Genomic DNA, 18,933 nt, shown 5'->3' on the forward strand with positions numbered 1-18,933 from the left:
GAAGGGGGATAAGGTTTCATCTTTTTATTTATTTATTTTTTTTTTTTAATTTAGAAGATTTAGGTTTTTCTTTTAAATTAAAAAATTATTCTTTTTGCCACGTGGCACACATTTGGCAGCCATGTAGAACAAATGTGGCAGCCACGTCAACGCTTAAGGGATCAATGGATGAAAAATGTAACAGAGGTATTATTTTGAAATAAAATAATACGTGAGGTATGAAAGTGGAATGTTTTGCTAAACTATCTTACAAATTCAATCGTTAAACGTTATACTGTAACCCAAGACAAAGATAAAATTATACAGTTTGTTTACAAATCAAAACAAAGTGCTGCTATAATCTGCAACCGCTATGAATCATAAGATGGTAAGTGAGAGAGAGAGAGAGTATAGTAAGTTTCTGAAAAAATTGCTAAACCATCTTACAAATTCAATCGTTAAACGTTATACTGTAACCCAAGACAAAGATAAAATTATACAGTTTGTTTGCAAATCAAAACAAAGTGATGCTATAATCCGCAACCGCTATGAATCATAAGATGGTAAATTAGAGAGAGAGAGAGAGAGAGAGAGAGAGAGAGAGAGAGAGAGAGAGAGAATTCGAGAAGCACCTGCTAACATTACCTGAAAATTGAAAATGGTGGTTTTCATATGAAGATACAGCGCCTAATATGAAATCAAGGCACAAAAATTATAATTAAATTTTTTATGTATAGTAAAAAACTAATTCATCGATTAATTAAGACAAATGACTGAAAATGTCAACTTTTCAATTGTTATCAGTATTACATGGACTAAAAGAACAGGAGACGTAAGATTTCATGTAGAAGATCGCTTGTATAAACTAAATCCAGTAAATCAGAGAAAAATGTAATACAACAGTACGATTCTTTACCCTTCCGTTAAAGTTTGAACAGACCAACATATCAATTTAAGGAAAACAAATCACCTTCTCAGCCTTGGCAACAACTTGTGCAGATTTTCCATACAATTTTTCTCTAACAGCAAGTTGACCCTTCAATTTCTTATCTTTCAAGCCATGAAAGCACAAAATCCAAGATGCAGTGACAAATAAACATGTATAAGTTTCATGAAAACTCGGGCCTGTTTGGTATTGGATTTAAGTCCAAAGTTTTTAACTCAAAAATAATTTTTAAGTTTTAAGATAAAAAAAAACCTATTTGCTAAGCCCATTTTGCAAAACTGGACTAAAAAAAAATTAAGAACAACCCATTATAATTTGAAAATAACAAAAGTCAGGTTTTAGGTTTTTTTTTTTTTTTTTTTTTTCAGGAATTCATATCCCTGCGCTGCGCAGACCGCGAGCAGGCCTTGCGCCTCACCAACAATGAACAACCAAGATATTCCGGCCAATAGGGTGAAGGTTCGGGTGAATAGCTTTACGCTCTGAGTGCTTGATTGGGTACGAAACTGGGCCATTCTCTTCACTGCCAGGAACAATCAAGGTAATGGGTCTTTCTATTACTGTTTTGTTTGGTTCCCATGAGGATTGATTTGTGAACTGAATTTGTTGTGCTGTTGTTTGGGCCCAAAATATCAATTTGGGCCGAGTATAAAATTATTCTTGGCCCAGAAGGCCTTACGACAGGGTTAGCAGAGATCGTTTAGTTCTGGATCGGTTAGGTCGTGGGCTTCCAAACCTGGGTCGGTTAAGTCATGCTGCATGACGAGTCGAATCCTGGTGCAATGAGGAGTCTCGGTAAGATTAATAACCCAGAAGTGAATCCGGCTCAATAAAGGACTAGGTTCACAATTATAGTGAAAATAGGACTGGTCGAGTTAGTGTTTGATCAGGAGAAGAAGTCCTAATCTGGGTAGGTTTTTAACTCGACCTTGAAGGTAACCGATGCTATAAATAGAGGAGGCTGTACATCGTTCAGGGCTCTTCCAATTCAACACACAACTGCCCTGCGCAAATTCTCAACAACTTTGAGATTTTTATTTTCTCTTTTCGCTGACACATCTTCCGTTGGCATCAACAACACTGTGAAAGCAACCGGTGATATCTTAAGTCGGCATAGATAGCTCTGTTGCCTTAGAATCAGCCGATCTCGCAGCATCTTCCGTTGGCATCAACAGCACTGCGGCAAGGACGGTTGGTTACCTATCCAAGTTTCAGTCGAGAAGGATTTCTGAATCCTTATTGATTGAGGTCATCTCGTTAGCCTTCTCGGTGAAGCGAGGTGTTACAGCCTACTGAGCTCGGCGCATTGTACGCCGAATTATTTTATGATTGGATACTCTCAAATAGGATTTAGAGTTCGGCATTCAGACGGCCGAACCACGTTCACTATTAAGACTCATATTTGCTTTGAGTATTTGTGCCCTTACACTTTGGTGTCGATTCGGCATGAGTTTACCCTGACGAATACCATCAATGTGACCGAATCCAACGACGACGATTCGTGAACTCCGTAAGAATAGTAGCCTTGTCTTCAGGTTCGAGAACCCAAGAGGCCGAGACGTGTTCCTTCCCAGGTCCCAATCGCAAGACGCAGAAGTCAGCCGCGCACCCAACGCAACATCAACAAATTTACTCCTCAGCCGAGCTCGGCTGACGAGTTGGCACACCCCGCATTCATCGAATGACGTAGTTAGCTTATAGAATACTCGACCTGCGCGCCACGCAGGCTTGGTGGTTTTTTGGGTCAACATTTTGGCATACCCAGTGCTAAACTACGAAGTTCATGCCAATTGAAACGCGATCGGTAAAAAGGAAAACAGCTATGGGAAAATCAATAGTCGATTTGCCAATTTAGAACATAGGATAAAGTGTGCCGCAGGCGCAGAATCCCATTAGCGTCGTGACACCTGAGTCCACCAGCGCTACTCGTCGAGAAATAGAGGTTAATCTCGGCGGTTAGTTTCGCAGTCTTGAAATCCCTAACAGGAACACCTGCGTTCTCAATGAAAGGATAGTGGAAGATTGTGACGAGGATGATGGCAAGGGATCTGATCCACCAACAAGATCGTTTCTTAAAAAACGACTTGACGAGCAATCTCAGACGATTGAACAGACGTTTAGTTGAGGAATCGATAAACTTCATGATGTGATACGCAATACCAGTGAGGCACAAACCATATTACTTGAAATACTGGTTAGTAAGGTCAGTGACGGTAGGTCTTTCGATCTTGCCCAGCACTTGCCACCAAGAAATAATCTATTACCAATTGCACCGGCCGAGGCAACCCCTGCTCGGCTCAAACCAATTAACTTGGAAAAATGAGGAGGATCAAATAGTAGGTTAGACGGATCCAACCAGAGAGTGAAAGCAACACCCGTTGATATAACCGAGGTCCAACGGATGATCGATTCGGCCATGAAGAAAGGGCCGAAGCTCCCTAAATTTATACATCTGTATCCAGCTTATGTGGAACAGTTCGAATACCCTAGAGGTTTCAAAATCCCAGATTTTAGCCTTTTCGCGGGAGCATAATCCTTATCCTTGTTGGAACATGTGGCTCGTTTCACTGCGCAATGCAGAGATATTAATAGCGACTTTCACAAGCTGCGACTGTTCAACTTTTCGTTGACCGGTTCAGCATTTGCTTGGTATATCAACCTCCCACCGAATTCTGTCTAGAGCTGGGAGGAGTTGGTTGAGAAATTTCATGAGCAGTTTTATCGGCCAGGGATGGAAGTGTCAGTGTCCTCGTTAGCAAGGATGGCTCAAGGATCCGACGAGTCACCAATGGATTATCTTACCTGATTTAAATCAACCAGGAATTGGTGCCGAGTACCTCTCCCTGAAGTCGAATTCGTCAGACTGGCTCTGAATGGTCTTGACGTAGAATACAAAAAGAAATTATTGGGGGCAAACTTTCGGGATATGTATGAACTAGCCCAGCATGTCGAGCAATATGATTATTTGCTCCGTGAAGAGAAGATCTCGAAAGCTCCATCCAAAGGGACGATCTACAAAAATCCCACTGTCAGTTATGCATCGGCCGAAGGTGAATGTGTTAGCGTGGACGCAGCTGAGATAGTCATAGATAAGCCATCGTTTGCAAGGCACTGACTCAAATTGACTCTAAGGAAGTCAAAACCCGCTTGACCCCTGAACAAACACTGAAAATGTCAAAAGTCTTTTGATAATACAAAGGCCGATGCAAATTTTGATCAATTGCTATCAGTGAAGATCATCAAACTTCGGCCTAGGCATATCATTCCCAAGACCGACGAGCTTAAAGGAAAGATATATTGCAAATACCATAATTCAAGCAAACATACGACAAATAATTGCGTCGTGTTTCGAGACAACATCCAAAGCTGGATTGACAATGGCAAACTCAGGTTTCCGGAGAAGAAGATGAGTGTTGATACCGACCCATTCCCCACGGCAACAGTAAATATGGTAGATGCTCGCCTACCTAGGGACAAAGGAAAAGGGAAAGCAGAGGTCGCTACACCGCAACGTTCTCTGAATCAGAATTATCGGCCATGTTTCAATGCTGATTTTCATTCAAACAAACCACCTACGGTTCTAATGGGACCCGCTATTGTCAAGCCCATGATAGATTACAGCACTGATGAAGACAGTGGGTCGGCAGTTTTATGCAGCAAATGTCAACACCGAGCCAAAGGAAAAGTCTTCACCGCCTATAATGGGACAACCTACAGCCGCAACACAACCAAAGGTGCTCAACGCAAGCCAACATCAAGGGGTTTTTGATAGGCTCGGTCCTAAAGTAAGGGTGGAAGAGACACCTTCAGTCAGACGGCGCCTCGATTTTGATGCTCCGTTTTATGACGAAGATTATTACATACGTAATTCTCGTAGCTCAAAATCATCGCAGAGCCAAAAAACTTTCAAACCTCCCAAACCTCGAGACCAGCGTTGGTATACATATCACTCTTTGAAAGATGTCTACACTGCACTGTCCAAATCCCAGAAAGGTCAACACCAAAAAATAGATTGCATGGCCCGCCGACGGGCAGCCTAAGAAACTTCGGTCCCTAAATGGCGGCCGAAGGAAACAGTTGCCAATAACAATGAACGACCATCTCCAACAATTATGACAGAGCTGGTTCAAGGGAAACGGCTGGTCAATCGAGATGTCGAAACCATGTTTGAGGAAGCTGATAAACGGATCAAACTTCTTCTGTGGCCCGGGGAGATGAAGGCACGCTTCGAGCATTTCAAGCAAGAAGCTGAATTCAAACTGCCCCCGCCAACCACACAAGCACCTTTGATTAAAATTAGATGGAATTTACATCCACCATTCCTCGGGAAGGCCTTGGAATATATGAGAGAGTTTCATAAAAAACATTCGGCCAACGATCTATATGGTTTGCCGAAAGCATGTCAAGATACAATAGATCTCGTCCTAACTTGCCCGGATGCCGAGCGAATTATTCAGAAGACCTCATATCCAGGATTGAAAGCTAGGTTCTAACACATACGAGAAGCTCGAGTCCTTGGTTTTGAAGTCGACCCATACACTAATATCGATGCAGTCGACCTGCCTTTCTCAATGAAGGACCTTCAGTATTTACGATACCATTTCGAAATCTTTTCGGCTGTTTCTCTTTTCAGCCTTACGGCTGATGAAATAACACGAGTCACACGGTTAGATGCCTATCTCGACACCAGGGATGCCCGTATAATATACCAAGAGCAAGCTCGTATCCTGGCACCAATCCCAGGCACACTTCTGATCTCAGACCCACTTGAAGCACATACGCAGAACCAACCAACAGGCTGCCGAATAGACACCGCGGGAACAAACTATTAAAGAAGGGGTAGATGAGTCTCTTGGTACAACTCTGACGGAAACGGATGCTGCAGTCGGTGACCAGGAAAGAGAAGAGGCTGAAGAAGATGATCGTAACCCGATGGGCCCGTCAGTCCTGGATAACATGGAAATCAGTACGGTCCATGTTTTGCCCGCTGATTTTCAGTCAAACATAGCTCAACCGAATTTCCTCGATGCCGACATAGTTGCCGAGGAAGCCAGTCACATTAATTTTGTAACCATTGCTCAAGTCGAGTCGACAACAAAAGATGACAATCTAAAGGCAGCTTTGGCCGAATTGTTTCCTTGCTCCTCATCGGCCAAACTTCATCATTTGAAGCCATTGTATGTAATGGCCCATATCGAAGGGTATCCAGTCTCCAAAGTTTTTGTCGACTGTGGAGCCACCGTCAATATCATGTCTGTAAACGTCATGAAGACATTACGTTGCTCCAATGACGAACTTATTCCCTCCGGGATCACAATGAGCATTTCGTCGGAGACAAATCCCAAACCAAATGGGTGCTTCCTTTAGCGGTAAACATTGCCGGCCATAATCACATAACTGCATTTTTTATCGTCGACTCCAAGATCGAGTATAATACACTGCTCGGTCGAGACTGGATTCATCAAACCAGCTGTATTCCTTCATCATTGTATCAAGTGCTCATTTTTTGGGACGAAAAATCGGTCATTCTTCACCCGGCCGATAGTCAGCCCTTCGAAGCTAACATGATCCAAGCACGGTATTATGATGACCACGTCGGCTACATCACCCTACAGGGTTTCAATGATGAAGGACGGCCGACTCGGATTTCTGTTCAAAAAGTTATCGAGGTTGGCGTCGAAACTGTCCACCAGGATTCGGCGAGACTCGGTTTAGCTAACTTCATCCCCGACCCCGATGTTTGACACCGATCGAGAAAAACGTCGAGTCGCGGTTTTATCTACTATGGAACGACTGTTGGCTCATTGGTATACTACATCTAAGCAACCAAATTCGGGCGTTAATCTCGTCGAGTTCCTCGTCGAAAGAGATAATGGTCCTGTCTTATCTCTTGACAAAATTCAAGCTGCCCCGGCCGAGCTCGAAGACAATCGGCCCCAAGTTAAGGACCCCTTGGAAGAAATTAATGTTGGGGCGGCCGATGATCCACGCCCTTTATTTATTAGTGCTTTACTTCCCCAACCTATGAAAGCCGAACTTCGTGCCCTGCTTGAGGAATTCAAAGATTATTTTGCTTGGAGCTACCATGAAATGCCTGGCTTAGATCGCACTCTCGTCAAGCATGAGTTACATATTAAACCTAGGTGTAAACCTTTCCGTCAAGGATGAACTGGTTCGTCTTTTGAAAGTAGGGTTCATTCGGACAGCTCGATACGTTGAATGGTTGGCCAATATCGTTCATGTTTTAAAGAAAAGTGGTGCATTGCGCATTTGCATCGACTTCAGAAATCTGAATCTAGCAACCCCCAAAGATGAGTATACAATGCCGATTTCGGATTTGTTAATCGATGTCGCGGCGAATCATGCGATCTTATCTTTTATGGACGGACATGCCGGGTACAACCAAATTTTCATTGCCGAAGCCGATATGTACAAGACTGCTTTTCGCTGCCCGGGGAAACTTAGCACTTACAAATGGGTTGTCATCCCATTCGGCCTCAAGAACGTTAGCGCCACATACCAACGAGCAATGAACACCATATTTCATGATTTAATTGGAACCATCGTCGAAGTCTACATCGGCGATGTTGTCATTAAATCTAAACCCCGGTAGACATATCTGGATGATCTCCGACAGGCTTTCCTCCGTATGCGTCAACACAACCTCAAAATGAATTCTGCCAAATGTGCCTTCGGTGTGTTGACCGGTAATTTTCTCGGCTTCCTCGTGCATCACCGTGGGATTGAAGTGGATGAAAATAAAGCACGCGCAATCATCAATGCTCCACCCCCGACGACGAAGAAACAATTACAGTCCTTACTCGGTAAGATAAATTTTCTCCGCCGATTTATCGCTAACTCAGTGGGTAAAATGAAAGCGTTCTCTACGCTTTTGAAACTTAAGGACTCAGATAAATTTGAGTGGAAAGACGAGCATCAGGCGGCTTTTACGCAAATCAAAGTCTCCCTCACGACACCACTTGTCCTTGTCCCACCCCGGCACGCTAAGTCTCTCAAGCTATATATCTCGGCGGTCGAAGAGTCCATCAGCTGCCTCCTCGTGCAAGACAATGATGCCGGACGAGAGCAGGCTATTTTCTACATCAGTCGAAATCTCAATCAATCGGAGATCAATTATTCCGTCGTCGAGAAACTTTATCTCACAGTATTTTTCGCCGCCTTCAAGCTTCGGCATTACATGCTCCCATCGGTCACACAAGTCATTGCCCAGACCGACGTCATCCACTACATGCTCACCCGACCAATCTAAAAAGTCGAATCGGGAAGTGGACAATGGCGTTGTCCGAGTTTAGCTTGCAATACGTGCCCCAGAAAGCTGTCAAAGGCCAGGCACTGGCTGATTTCCTCGCTCAACACCCTTCCCCCTATGGTTTTGGGGGCACCGACGTCGAAATCGGCATGGTTGAAATACGCGATAACTACTGCACGATGTACTTTGACGGCTCAAGTACTTCATCCTCGGCTGGCGTCGAAATCGTCATTCAATCCCTAAACCACGATCGTTGGTATTTTTTGCTCAAGTTGGATTTTGAATGCACAAATAATCAGGCCGAATACAAAGCCCTTATCATTGGCCTTGGCATCCTTCATGACTTGCGGGCAACCCGTGCCCTCATCCTCGGCGACTCCGAACTTGTGATTAACCAATTTAATGGGCCTTTTCGATGCATGAGTTGTACCATGGCACCCTACCACATGGTTGCCAGCTATTTGGCCGAATCCTTCGACGGTATTACATTTGAACATATTTCCTGGATCCATAATACCGACGCAGACGAATTGGCTCAAATCACCTCTGGTGCACAACTCCTAGGGTAAGTTAGGCCGAGAAATACCGGTGTTACGATAGCTATACCCGACCTTGGTTAACCAGCAAGTCCTCCGACGCAACAACGTGATACGCACCAGAGTCATGTCTTTACCTTCGTTATTAGACTGACAAGACCTTATAGATGTTTATGCGGTCGAGGCAATACCAGATGATTGGAGAAAGCCCATTATGCAGTATCTTGACAATCCCAATGGCAAACACAGTCGCAAGACAAGAGTTCACGCCACAAGCTATGTCACGTATCAAAACGAGCTATACCAAAAGGGTGATGATGGTCTATTACTACTATGCCTCGGCCCCTAAGAGGGTGCTCAAGCAATCACAAAAGTCCATGAAGGGGTTTGCGAAGCTCATCAGTCTGGACGTAAAATGCGGTGGTTGCTTCGACGACACGGTTATTTTTTGCCAAGAATATTAAAGGATTGTATCGAGTTCGCATGATGGTGCTTACAGTGTCAGATTCATGGTCCTATACAACGGGTCCCGGCTGAGTCATTACATTCGGTCACTAAACCATGGCCCTTTAGAGGATAGGCCATGGACGTAATCGGTAAAATCACACCATCTTCCGGGGCTGCCAAGAACGCATGGATACTGGTAGCAACCGATTACTTCACTAAGTGGGTCGAAGCAAAATCATATGCCGACCTAACGTCTAAAGAAGTTTGTGACTTTGTGGAAGAACACATTGTGACCAGATTCGGCGTACCAGAAACGATTATAACTGAAAATGGCACAATCTTTACAACCAAGAGGTTTAAAGAATATACGGCAAGTTTAAAAATTCGGCTTGAACAGTCTACACCATATTATCCACAAGCAAATGGGCAGGTCGAGGCAAGTAACAAAGTGTTGATCAGCATTCTCGAGAAATTAATAAAAGAGAGGCCTGGCATATGGCATTTAAAGTTAAATGAGGCTTTATGGGCATATCGAACATCGCCCCGATCGGCGACTGGGACAACCCCGTATGCACTAACCTACGGACACGACGCAATGTTACCAGTCGAGCTAAGCATAAATTCGTTACGAATAATTGAACAGAGTAGTCTGTTCAACGCCGAATATAATCAGTCCATGAGACAGGAGTTAGAAGACTTAGAAGAAGCGTGACTCGATGCTTATAACTTGCTGGTGGCACAAAAACAGATTGCCGAGCGAGCATACAATCAAAAGGTTCGACAGAAAACATTAGGTGAAGGAGAATTAGTTTGGCAAACAGTGTTGCCCGTAGGAATTAAAGACCCTAGGTTCGGTAAATGGTCGTCGACTTGGGAAGGGCCTTTCGTCATACATAAGGTTCTCGGCAAAGGTGCATATCATCTTAGAGATCGGACTGGTTTAGTTCACAAATTGCCAATCAATGGGAAGTTTTTAAAGAAGTATTATCCGGTCACATGGGAAATGCGGGAATAGAAATTCATTTCATTAAGATCGATAGAAGAATACACAAATTGAGGTGGTCGATCAGTTTACATTTAAATAAATTCAGGGCGAAGAAGGAAGAATGGTGTCGAGAAGAACCTTAAGCTCCAGCCACCGCACCTCGCCCATTATGACCTCGGCCTGCCGGTTCTTCTTGTCCATCTTCAACTGCTCGATTCATTTTACGCTTGCCGCATACTCAGTCAGACAATCTTTACCGCCCGACTCGAAGTCTTTCGCAATCTCAGAAGTAATAGCCAACCTTCGTTTTGCCAGTTCGGCTATTTGACAGTCGAGGTCGGCCAAGGCTACCCTTTTCGCCTTTAAAGCATCAATCTTCGGACGAAGAGCATCTTGGACGGCCATGGCAGCTTTCAGATCTTGTTCAGCCCGAAGAGCGTTCTCAAAGACACTAAAAGTCTCCCAAACTTGCTCCAAGGTAAACGACGCCTGAACGATGGCTTCAGCACTCATTTGGCCATCTGCGCCGATGTCGTTTAGGCAGGCACCCAATAAATTGAGGTCTTTACGTTCAAAGACTTGCGACGCAGAAAGAGACAAAACTTCTTGCACCCGAACCAGAGCAGTTGAATCGGCGAGGTCAGTTGTAGGGACCCAAGGGCCAGCCGCTCCAATAGTACTTGACAGGAGGGCTTTGAACTCGACTTCCCATGAAGCCTGCACACAAAAATCAATTTAAGCTCAAGGAAATCACGAAAAAGGTAGCAAGAAGGTTTTGTTTTTTAAACCTGCCGAGATGAGACTTCGGCCATGTCTTCAGGATCGTTGCTCGAACCTAAATAACTTAATGGCCGAGCCTAGTATCTTAGATTGCTTCTCAGTTCACGCGGCCGATGGAGGTTATCTACGTTCGATGGCCACTGAGGCGGCCAAGAAATATAGATAACACCCTTTGGCGCATAGAATTTTCGATGAAAAGAGTGTACTGGCACCTGACATTTAGCATTTTCCTGGTTTAGAGTTCTATGGCAGAGAAATAACCAAAGAAAGGTGGTAGGGGGTGCTTACGAAGGTCGAAGTGGCTTCCTGCGGAGGAATATTGAGGTCCTGGTCATGCAGATAAACGGGCGTTTCCGCCGTCGCTTCTGGCTCTCCTGCAGGTCGTTTGCCACGGTCGGCTGTAGAATGGCCGACTTGGACAGCCACCTCGGACACAGCAGGAGGCACCTGGCATTTAGTATTTTCCTGGTTTAGAGTTGTATGGCAGAGAAATAACCAAGGAAAGGCGGTAGGGGGTACTTACGAACGCCGAAGTGGCTTTCTGCGGAGAAATATGGAGGTCCTGGTCCTACAGATGAACGGGTGTCTCCGCCGCCGCTTCTGGCTCTCCAGCAGGTCGTTTACCACGGTCGACCGTAGAACGGTTGACATGGACAACCGCCTCGGACACAAGAGGAGGTTGATGGCGAGGTCGAAAGTAACTTACCAGTGGAACCTCGTCGCTCCCGTCGCTCTCTTCTAGAACGAAGGCCGAGGGTTTTGGATTTTCAAGATAAGTTCCATCGATCACAGGGACTGCCTCTTCTAGGACAGGTGTAGCCTCGACCGGTGGAACAACAACTGGTTTACCGACTTTAGAAACAGGCCGTACTTGGACTATTTCTTCGGCCGGAATTGGCCGTGTCTTAACCAAAGCTTAGGTGATGGGGGGAGAAGGGGAAACACTGGGAGTCGTCACCCCCGTAGTTTGACTGGAGATAACATGAATCTCTCGTTCCCCTTTCTTAGCCAGCTTTTTGACCCGTTTGGCCGGCCGATGAGCTTCGATGGCCGGCTCGGCCTCTTGATGAGGCCGTTTGCTCAACATGGCCTGCACAGCAATCTTAGCCCTCTTAGAAACGACCGATTTTTTCTCAACCGCAACCGCAGCAACCACTTCCACCTTTTTCAATGACCGACTGCCTGGGTAAGTAAAAGCAAATCAGCAAAGCCGATCAGTAGTTCAAAATTGAAGGAAAAAGGTAGAAATAACTGTTACCTTGGGGTTGGGGGGCAAGAGCCTTCTTAGGTCGATCACCGAAGATTTTGTTCAGAACGATTTCGACTGGAACTCCAAAAAATTGTTGGGTATACTTTTCCCACCAATCACCAAAAGTGTCAGTGCAAAGAGGTTCTGGAGTGACTGGTCGAAGATGGAATTTTTGGCACCGCTGCTGGAACTTTCTTTTGGCATCGTTGCATTCCTTCTCTGAAGAGCCAGGTTTGCGTCCGCGGATTAGGACGAACCGTGAGGAGAGAATGGGGACTGGGCAACCTTGGAGGTAACCAAGCTGCTGAGCGAGGAAGTTGGGATGATACACTTCCCAACTCACTTGGCGACCCTCACAGCCGAAAGGCAGGTCGCGGGCAAGCACGAAAGACCCCCAGGATTGACAAAGATCAGCATCTTCGTCCGTGCCCCACGCTGATGTAGGAAGTCTGATCGACGAATGGTATTTGCAATGACGGCAGATCAAGAACTCGTCATCAGAAAGGTCGTCAAGAGTGAAAAAGTATCTGAACACTTCTTCGGCTTAGTGAGAGGGGATGGGCCGAAAAGCCAGCTAAGGGCCGAGCGCTTTCTTGGGTGAGAAATCAGCAATCGTTAGCCGAAGAGGAGCAAAGTAAACCTGCAGCCTGAGTTGGAAGACCTAGAGGGGACCATTCCGCTGCGGATCGATCTTATCTAGGGTCGTTTTGGCCAAGCAGCGTAGGAGATGGGCGAGAATGGCCGGGCTGAGTGCTAGAGTGTGACCGCTAGCTAGGGCTTCGGCCACTGGCATATTCTCGACCAGACACTTATTAGATTTGGTACAACAAATAAATTTGTTGTACCAATAGAAGAGGAAAGCCTCGTGTTCTCCTTCTCGCAGAACCTCTTCTCATCGGCCGGCAAAATGGAGATAGAGGGTGTTATAGTTGAAGAAGTTCTTGTAAAGCTTGTGAACCTCTTCTTTCAAGGGTGTTTGGCCTTCACTGCTTAGCACCTCAAGGGCTCGTTTGTCGAAGAGCGCCCTCAAGTTAAGGTTTGACGGGTACCCAGAGAGGGCAGCGTCGATTGGGATTCCAGTCGGGGAAGTCCCCAAGATAGCAGTAAGATCAAGGATGGTGGGGCCAATGGGGCCGAGAGGGAGGACCATGGTGTTGGTGGCCGAACACCAGAAGCATAAGGCCGCTAGGAGGAGCTCATTGTCCAGGATGACCTCTATAGACGAGAGGTGAATGGCGTCGTAGATGCCGAGGGCTTTCCATTGCTCGCCGAAGAGCTTTTCCATTCATACAACCCAGGCTGCTGAGGTTGTAGTGGTCGAGGGCCAAGAGCCTTGATGCCTTGCCACATCCCACTTCGACCATTCAAACCCTTGTAGCAAGGGTGATAGGCAATGCCCCTAGAGAAGTCCAGTGATGGTTGAGGGTAATGCCGCTTTAAAGAGAGGACCCAAGATTTGATGGGGGGTGCTCATGTCACTTTCGAACCGTATGGTTTTGATCGAACTTCGATCAATAATTTTCTGGCATTGGTCACATTCCTTGGAAAGCTTGGAGATGAAGGAAGCCATTGTAAGGGGGTTTAAAAAATGCGACACTTGAAGATGAAGATCTGGAAGGAGGGGATGCACTAGAGAGCGATGGAAAGAATTTCAGAAAATTTGAAAGCGTAAAGTACAAATGAGAGAATTTCGGTATTTATAGAATGGTGGAAGGAAGGGCAATCATTTGAAAATCAGTTGAGAAGACCGAGGGTTTCGTGTTTCGGGGGACGCACGATTGCGTGTAGCGGCGAGATTTATGGTGAAAGACATTTTGGCGTCTGCACGATGTTGAATGGTTCGCAGATCAAGGCAACATGGTTGTGTTCAGTAACAAGGTCATGATGGTATGACGGTTCAAGGAGCCGCATGCTTTAAACGTCATTATTAGGGATTAGCCGTATAAAAGGATGCCACGTGGTGTATTGGTTAGCAGGATCAAGATCGTGCAATCGTGCTCAATAAATGCGCCTTGGAAATGGAGTATTTGGATTTTGAGTGTTAATTTCACTTCTTCAAGGTCGAAGCTCGACCAGAGGATTCAGGCTGAGGACCTCAGAAGCGAGGGGGCAATGTTTGGGCCCAAAATATCAGTTTGGGCCGACTATAGAATTATTCTCGGCCCAGAAGGCCTTACGACAGGGTTAGCAGGGATCGTTTAGTTCTGGATCGGTTAGGTCGTGGGCTTCCAAACCTAGGTTGGTTAAGTCATGCTGCATGACGAGTCGAATCCTGGTGCAGTGAGAAGTCTCGGCAAGATTAATAACTCGGAAGTGAATCCGGCTCAATAAAAGACTAGGTTCACAATTATAGTGAAAATAGGACTGGTCGAGTTAGTGTTTGATCAGGAGAAGAAGTCCTAATCCGGGTAGGTTTTTAACTCGACCTTGAAGGTATACGGTGCTATAAATAGAGGAGGCTGTACATCGTTCAGGGCTCTTCCAATTCAACACACAACTGCCCTGCGCAAATTCTCTCAACAACTTTGAGATTTTTATTTTCTCTTTTCGCTGACACATCTTCCATTGGCATCAACAGCACTGTAAAAGCAACCGGTGATATCTTAAGTCGGCATAGATAGCTCTGTCGTCGTAGAATCAGCAGATCTCGCAGCATCTTCCGTTGGCATCAACAGCACTACGGCGAGGACGGTTGGTTACCTATCCAAGTCTCGGTCGAGAAGGATTTCCGAATCCTTATTGATTGAGGTCATCTCGTTAGCCTTCTCGGTGAAGCGAGGTGTTACAACCTACTGAGCTCGGCGCATTGTACGCCGAGTTATTTTATGATTGGATACTCTCAAGTAGGATTTAAAGTTCGGCATTCAGACGGCCGAACCACGTTCACTATTAAGACTCATATTTGCTTTGAGTATTTGTGCCCTTACACTTTGGTGTCGATTCGGCGTGAGTTTACCCTGACGAATACCATCACTGTGACCGAATCCAACGACGACGATTCGTGAACTCCGTAAGAATAGTAGCCTTGTCTTCAGGTTCGAGAACCCAAGAGGCCGAGACATGTTCCTTCCCCGGTCGCAATCGCAAGACGCAGAAGTCAGCCGCGCACCCAACGCAACATCAACAAATTTACTCATCGCCCGAGCTCGGCCGACGAGTTGGCACGCCCCGCATTCATCGAAGGACGTAGTTAGCTTATAGATTACTCGACCTGCGCGCCACGTAGGCTTGGTAGTTTTTAGGGTCAACAACTATTTAGAAAGGCTAAGGATTGATGTTTAGACTAGCATATTAGCAAGTTAATCTAAAAACTCTTCTATTTCCGGGTTTCAAGAGCTTGTTTTAGCTTTATAAATTTCTGGGTTTTGTTGCCTTTTTATTGAAAATGTGTTAACTTTTCTGGGTTAGTATTCTTTTCCTGGGTTTAAAGAGCTTCTTATAGACAGTGAATTTATGGGTTCTATTGCTTTTGAGTTTGTGATTACGTTATATTTGTTTTTTGGTTTAATTTAAATGTTTGGGAACTTGTGGTTCTGAATGAAAATGTGGGTTTGTGGTATTTAGCTCAAAGTCTGTACTTTGCAAGCTCTGGTTTCAAATGCAATCTCTGGTTTTTGAAGAGTTACTGGAGAAGAAAAGCTAAAGCTTCTTCCTTTTCATTAATTTTTCTCTTTTAAAATTTTTTGGTCCAGAACATTTATTTTTTCCTATTTTGCTAACCATGAAGCTCTGTTCCCATATTCTCTCTTTAAGTTATTCATGTTTTAATTTTCTGTAGATCTGTTGTTCGGATCCATTGTTTCGTAAATCTATGGGTTTCATTAATATATTGGTTCTGTAATTTACTATAATTTAAGAACACTTCTAATTTCATTTGTTTGCATTGCTGCTTTTTAAGGATATTATGTCCTAGTTTTTAATTTGCAGAAAAAGTTAATCAAGAAATATTGGGTTTTTCATTAAACAAACAGAAATTGGGTTCATCTGTGCTCTGCTGGGTCCAGTATGCCTACAGTTAATCAACTATTAACACAAAGACCCTCCTTTAATCATTGGCAATTTGGCATTGATGCAAAGTAAAAATTAACAAGTGGCAATCAGACGTGGCTAATTCTTACTGGCCCCTTGTGTCTTAAATCATTTGTTTGGAACATAGTATAAAGGTGGGCAAAGGAGAAGGGCAATTGAAAAGGTTGTGACATAGCTTACTTAATGATACTCAATGAATCTTGCAGCTGCAACTTTCTTTCTTACATACACACACACACATATATCTATTAAAATTGGTGTGATGTTTAGAGAGGCTAAGGATTGATTTGTGAACTGAATTTGTTGTGATGTTTAGATAGGTTAAGTATACATTATATATTTCTATTAAAATTGGTTATGTGGAGCTATTAGAGCATTAGGTGTTTGTGAAAATTCCCCATCAAGTTAGAAACAAGGATATGATGCAAATCTGTACGTGGTGTGTTTTGGTATGTGTGTATGTAGGTATAGTGTATAGGGGTGTTTCATTGAGATGACAGGATGCTTAATATACCTATTTTTTCGATTGTTAGATCGAAGAAGGAAGTTCAATTTATCAAGGATCAAGTTTTGGAGTAGCAGACGCCACGCCACGCCACCTTCGGTTAGAGGTATGGAAATCTCGAACTTGGAATCTGGCTGCTTTCGTGTTGTGCTTTTCTTTGAAAGCTCTGGATTGTATGTATGAAAATGCTATTGCAATGTTTGATGAGTGGGGTTTGTTTTGGTCAGTATTATATTTATTCCTCATGGTTATGCTTTTACTGTTAACTCTTCCAAGCATTGTTTCGGAATGGAATCTATTCGAAACCGTGTTGAAATTATTTTAGTCGTGTTTTGAAGTGAAGCCATTGCTGTTAGAAGGTAACTTGCATTTTTCCAGCAGAATAATGAATAAGATTGCATGCAAAAATACAAAAGTGGATGCGTGGTGAGTAACAAAAGCTACATTCCTGCATCACCTTCTTCACAGTCAGCTGTGGCCGGAGTCTGTGTGCCATATTCTAAAGTTTTGATCTTTTTTGCGTGTTCACTGCTTTGGTTAGTGCTAAACCTTTTACTTTGTCAAGGGAAACAGAGGCATCGCCTTTTCTAGGTTGTGTTCGGTTTCTGTTATTGATTACGAATTTACGTCAATAACAATTAGTCTCAAAGTTTATTGGTTTTCTAGAATGTTTTAATGTAATATTTATTGTCTAAGACTTGAAGTTTAATTTGATTATCGAGCATATATTTGTTGTACTAGCACATGGATATCAAAATAGTATGTTTAAGGTTTAATTTCATATGTTTTGTATATCTTAAAACAAATACATAAATGAAAAAAAAAAAAACTGTTTTCAAGAGTTAAACCAAACAAGTTTTCAAATTTTTAGATTAAAAAATAGTTTTTAAGTTCAATGCCAAACACGTTTTTGAAACCTAAAAAAAATTGTTTCTAAGAGATGTTCTTAAAAGTTAGTTTTAAGAATAATTCAAGTTTTTTAGTAGGATACCAAACAGGCTCACTCATCAGAAATCTTCTCCTGCAAATTAAGGGCTTATTTGGTACTGCCCATTTTATTTTCTCATTCCCTTTTTAAGAAAATTATGTGCACATAAGAGCCTAAAGTTCGGCTCTCACGTTGGTGAGTAAAATAGTGCAATGTACAAAAGATGAGAGCTTAATCTAGAGCTATCATAACTAAAATACCAAAATATCAAAACTCGAAAATCTCCACCTAACAAAACATCTAAAAAACATATTTTCAATGAGATTGAGTATAATCATGACTGCAAGCAGATCTAGCGGGACTGCTACAAAAAATATAAATAAGTTGATTTCCGTAATAAAATATAATTAGTTGATTTTCAGGCGTACCTGTTCCATTGCAGGCACAGTGTCAATAGTGCCACCATCTTGTTTCACACCCATTTAGCTTACAACAGTTTCAAATCCTTCAAATGCAAAATGCCCTGAAACTTGATGAGTAGTACAATTCAACAACGACATTCAAATTTTATTTTTCCAAAGAATAAAAAGATAAACCGGTCCACATAAATCTTTTAGCTTGAAAATCTGCACCCTCAAACCAACCCAATTCAAATGGTGAATTTGTTATAAATGAACACTACGATTTGAGGATCGATCATATACCAGCTTAATAGCCACCTCCCCACTATGTACATTTACATCTAACACCAGAAGAGCAATTTCATTACAAAACACATTAAATTAACACAATGAATAATTTTCTAAGGAAAAAAAAAAGGATATCAGGCACTGATTACCAAACCTAAATAGAGTTCTCCGAAAGACCCACTTCCAATCTTCCTCCCCGGCTTAAACTTCCCAGCAATCACATGCTCCATGATGCAACAATGTCCAATACGATTCGACCCATAGACTCAAACTGGCTTTATTTCACAGCAATTTGTGCAAAATTTTCCCTTCCCAATTAAATCCAGCTGCACGGCATGGTCAACCGGCGAAAATATGCATATCCCCTTCTGATTCATCCACTCTGAAATCTGCAACCTATAACACATTATTACCAAAGCAGGGGAATTTCCAATTACTTATGATACAAACAAACAGATTAACTAACAAAAATCCTAATTCCCTCTTTCATTCACTTTCTTTAACTAAAATTTAATTACTTTGATGCTTCTTTCAAGTTTCTTTCATTTTCTGAGCAACCAAACAGGGGATAACACAAATTGCAAGGTAAG

At 43.4% G+C, this 18,933-nt stretch overlaps 1 long non-coding RNA gene across 1 annotated transcript; it reads left to right on the plus strand.

Moving 5' to 3' along the window:
* Window positions 1–1,304: 1,304 nt before the first annotated feature.
* LOC108170108 (uncharacterized) lies at window positions 1,305–17,297 on the plus strand. The gene is made up of 3 exons (XR_003768784.2): window positions 1,305–1,466; window positions 16,755–16,832; window positions 17,108–17,297. It is a non-coding gene; the product is annotated as an uncharacterized lncRNA (long non-coding RNA).
* Window positions 17,298–18,933: the final 1,636 nt, after the last annotated feature.

The sequence above is a fragment of the Malus domestica genome, chromosome 15 (assembly GCF_042453785.1).
Source record: "Malus domestica chromosome 15, GDT2T_hap1".
Taxonomy (NCBI): Eukaryota; Viridiplantae; Streptophyta; class Magnoliopsida; order Rosales; family Rosaceae; genus Malus; species Malus domestica.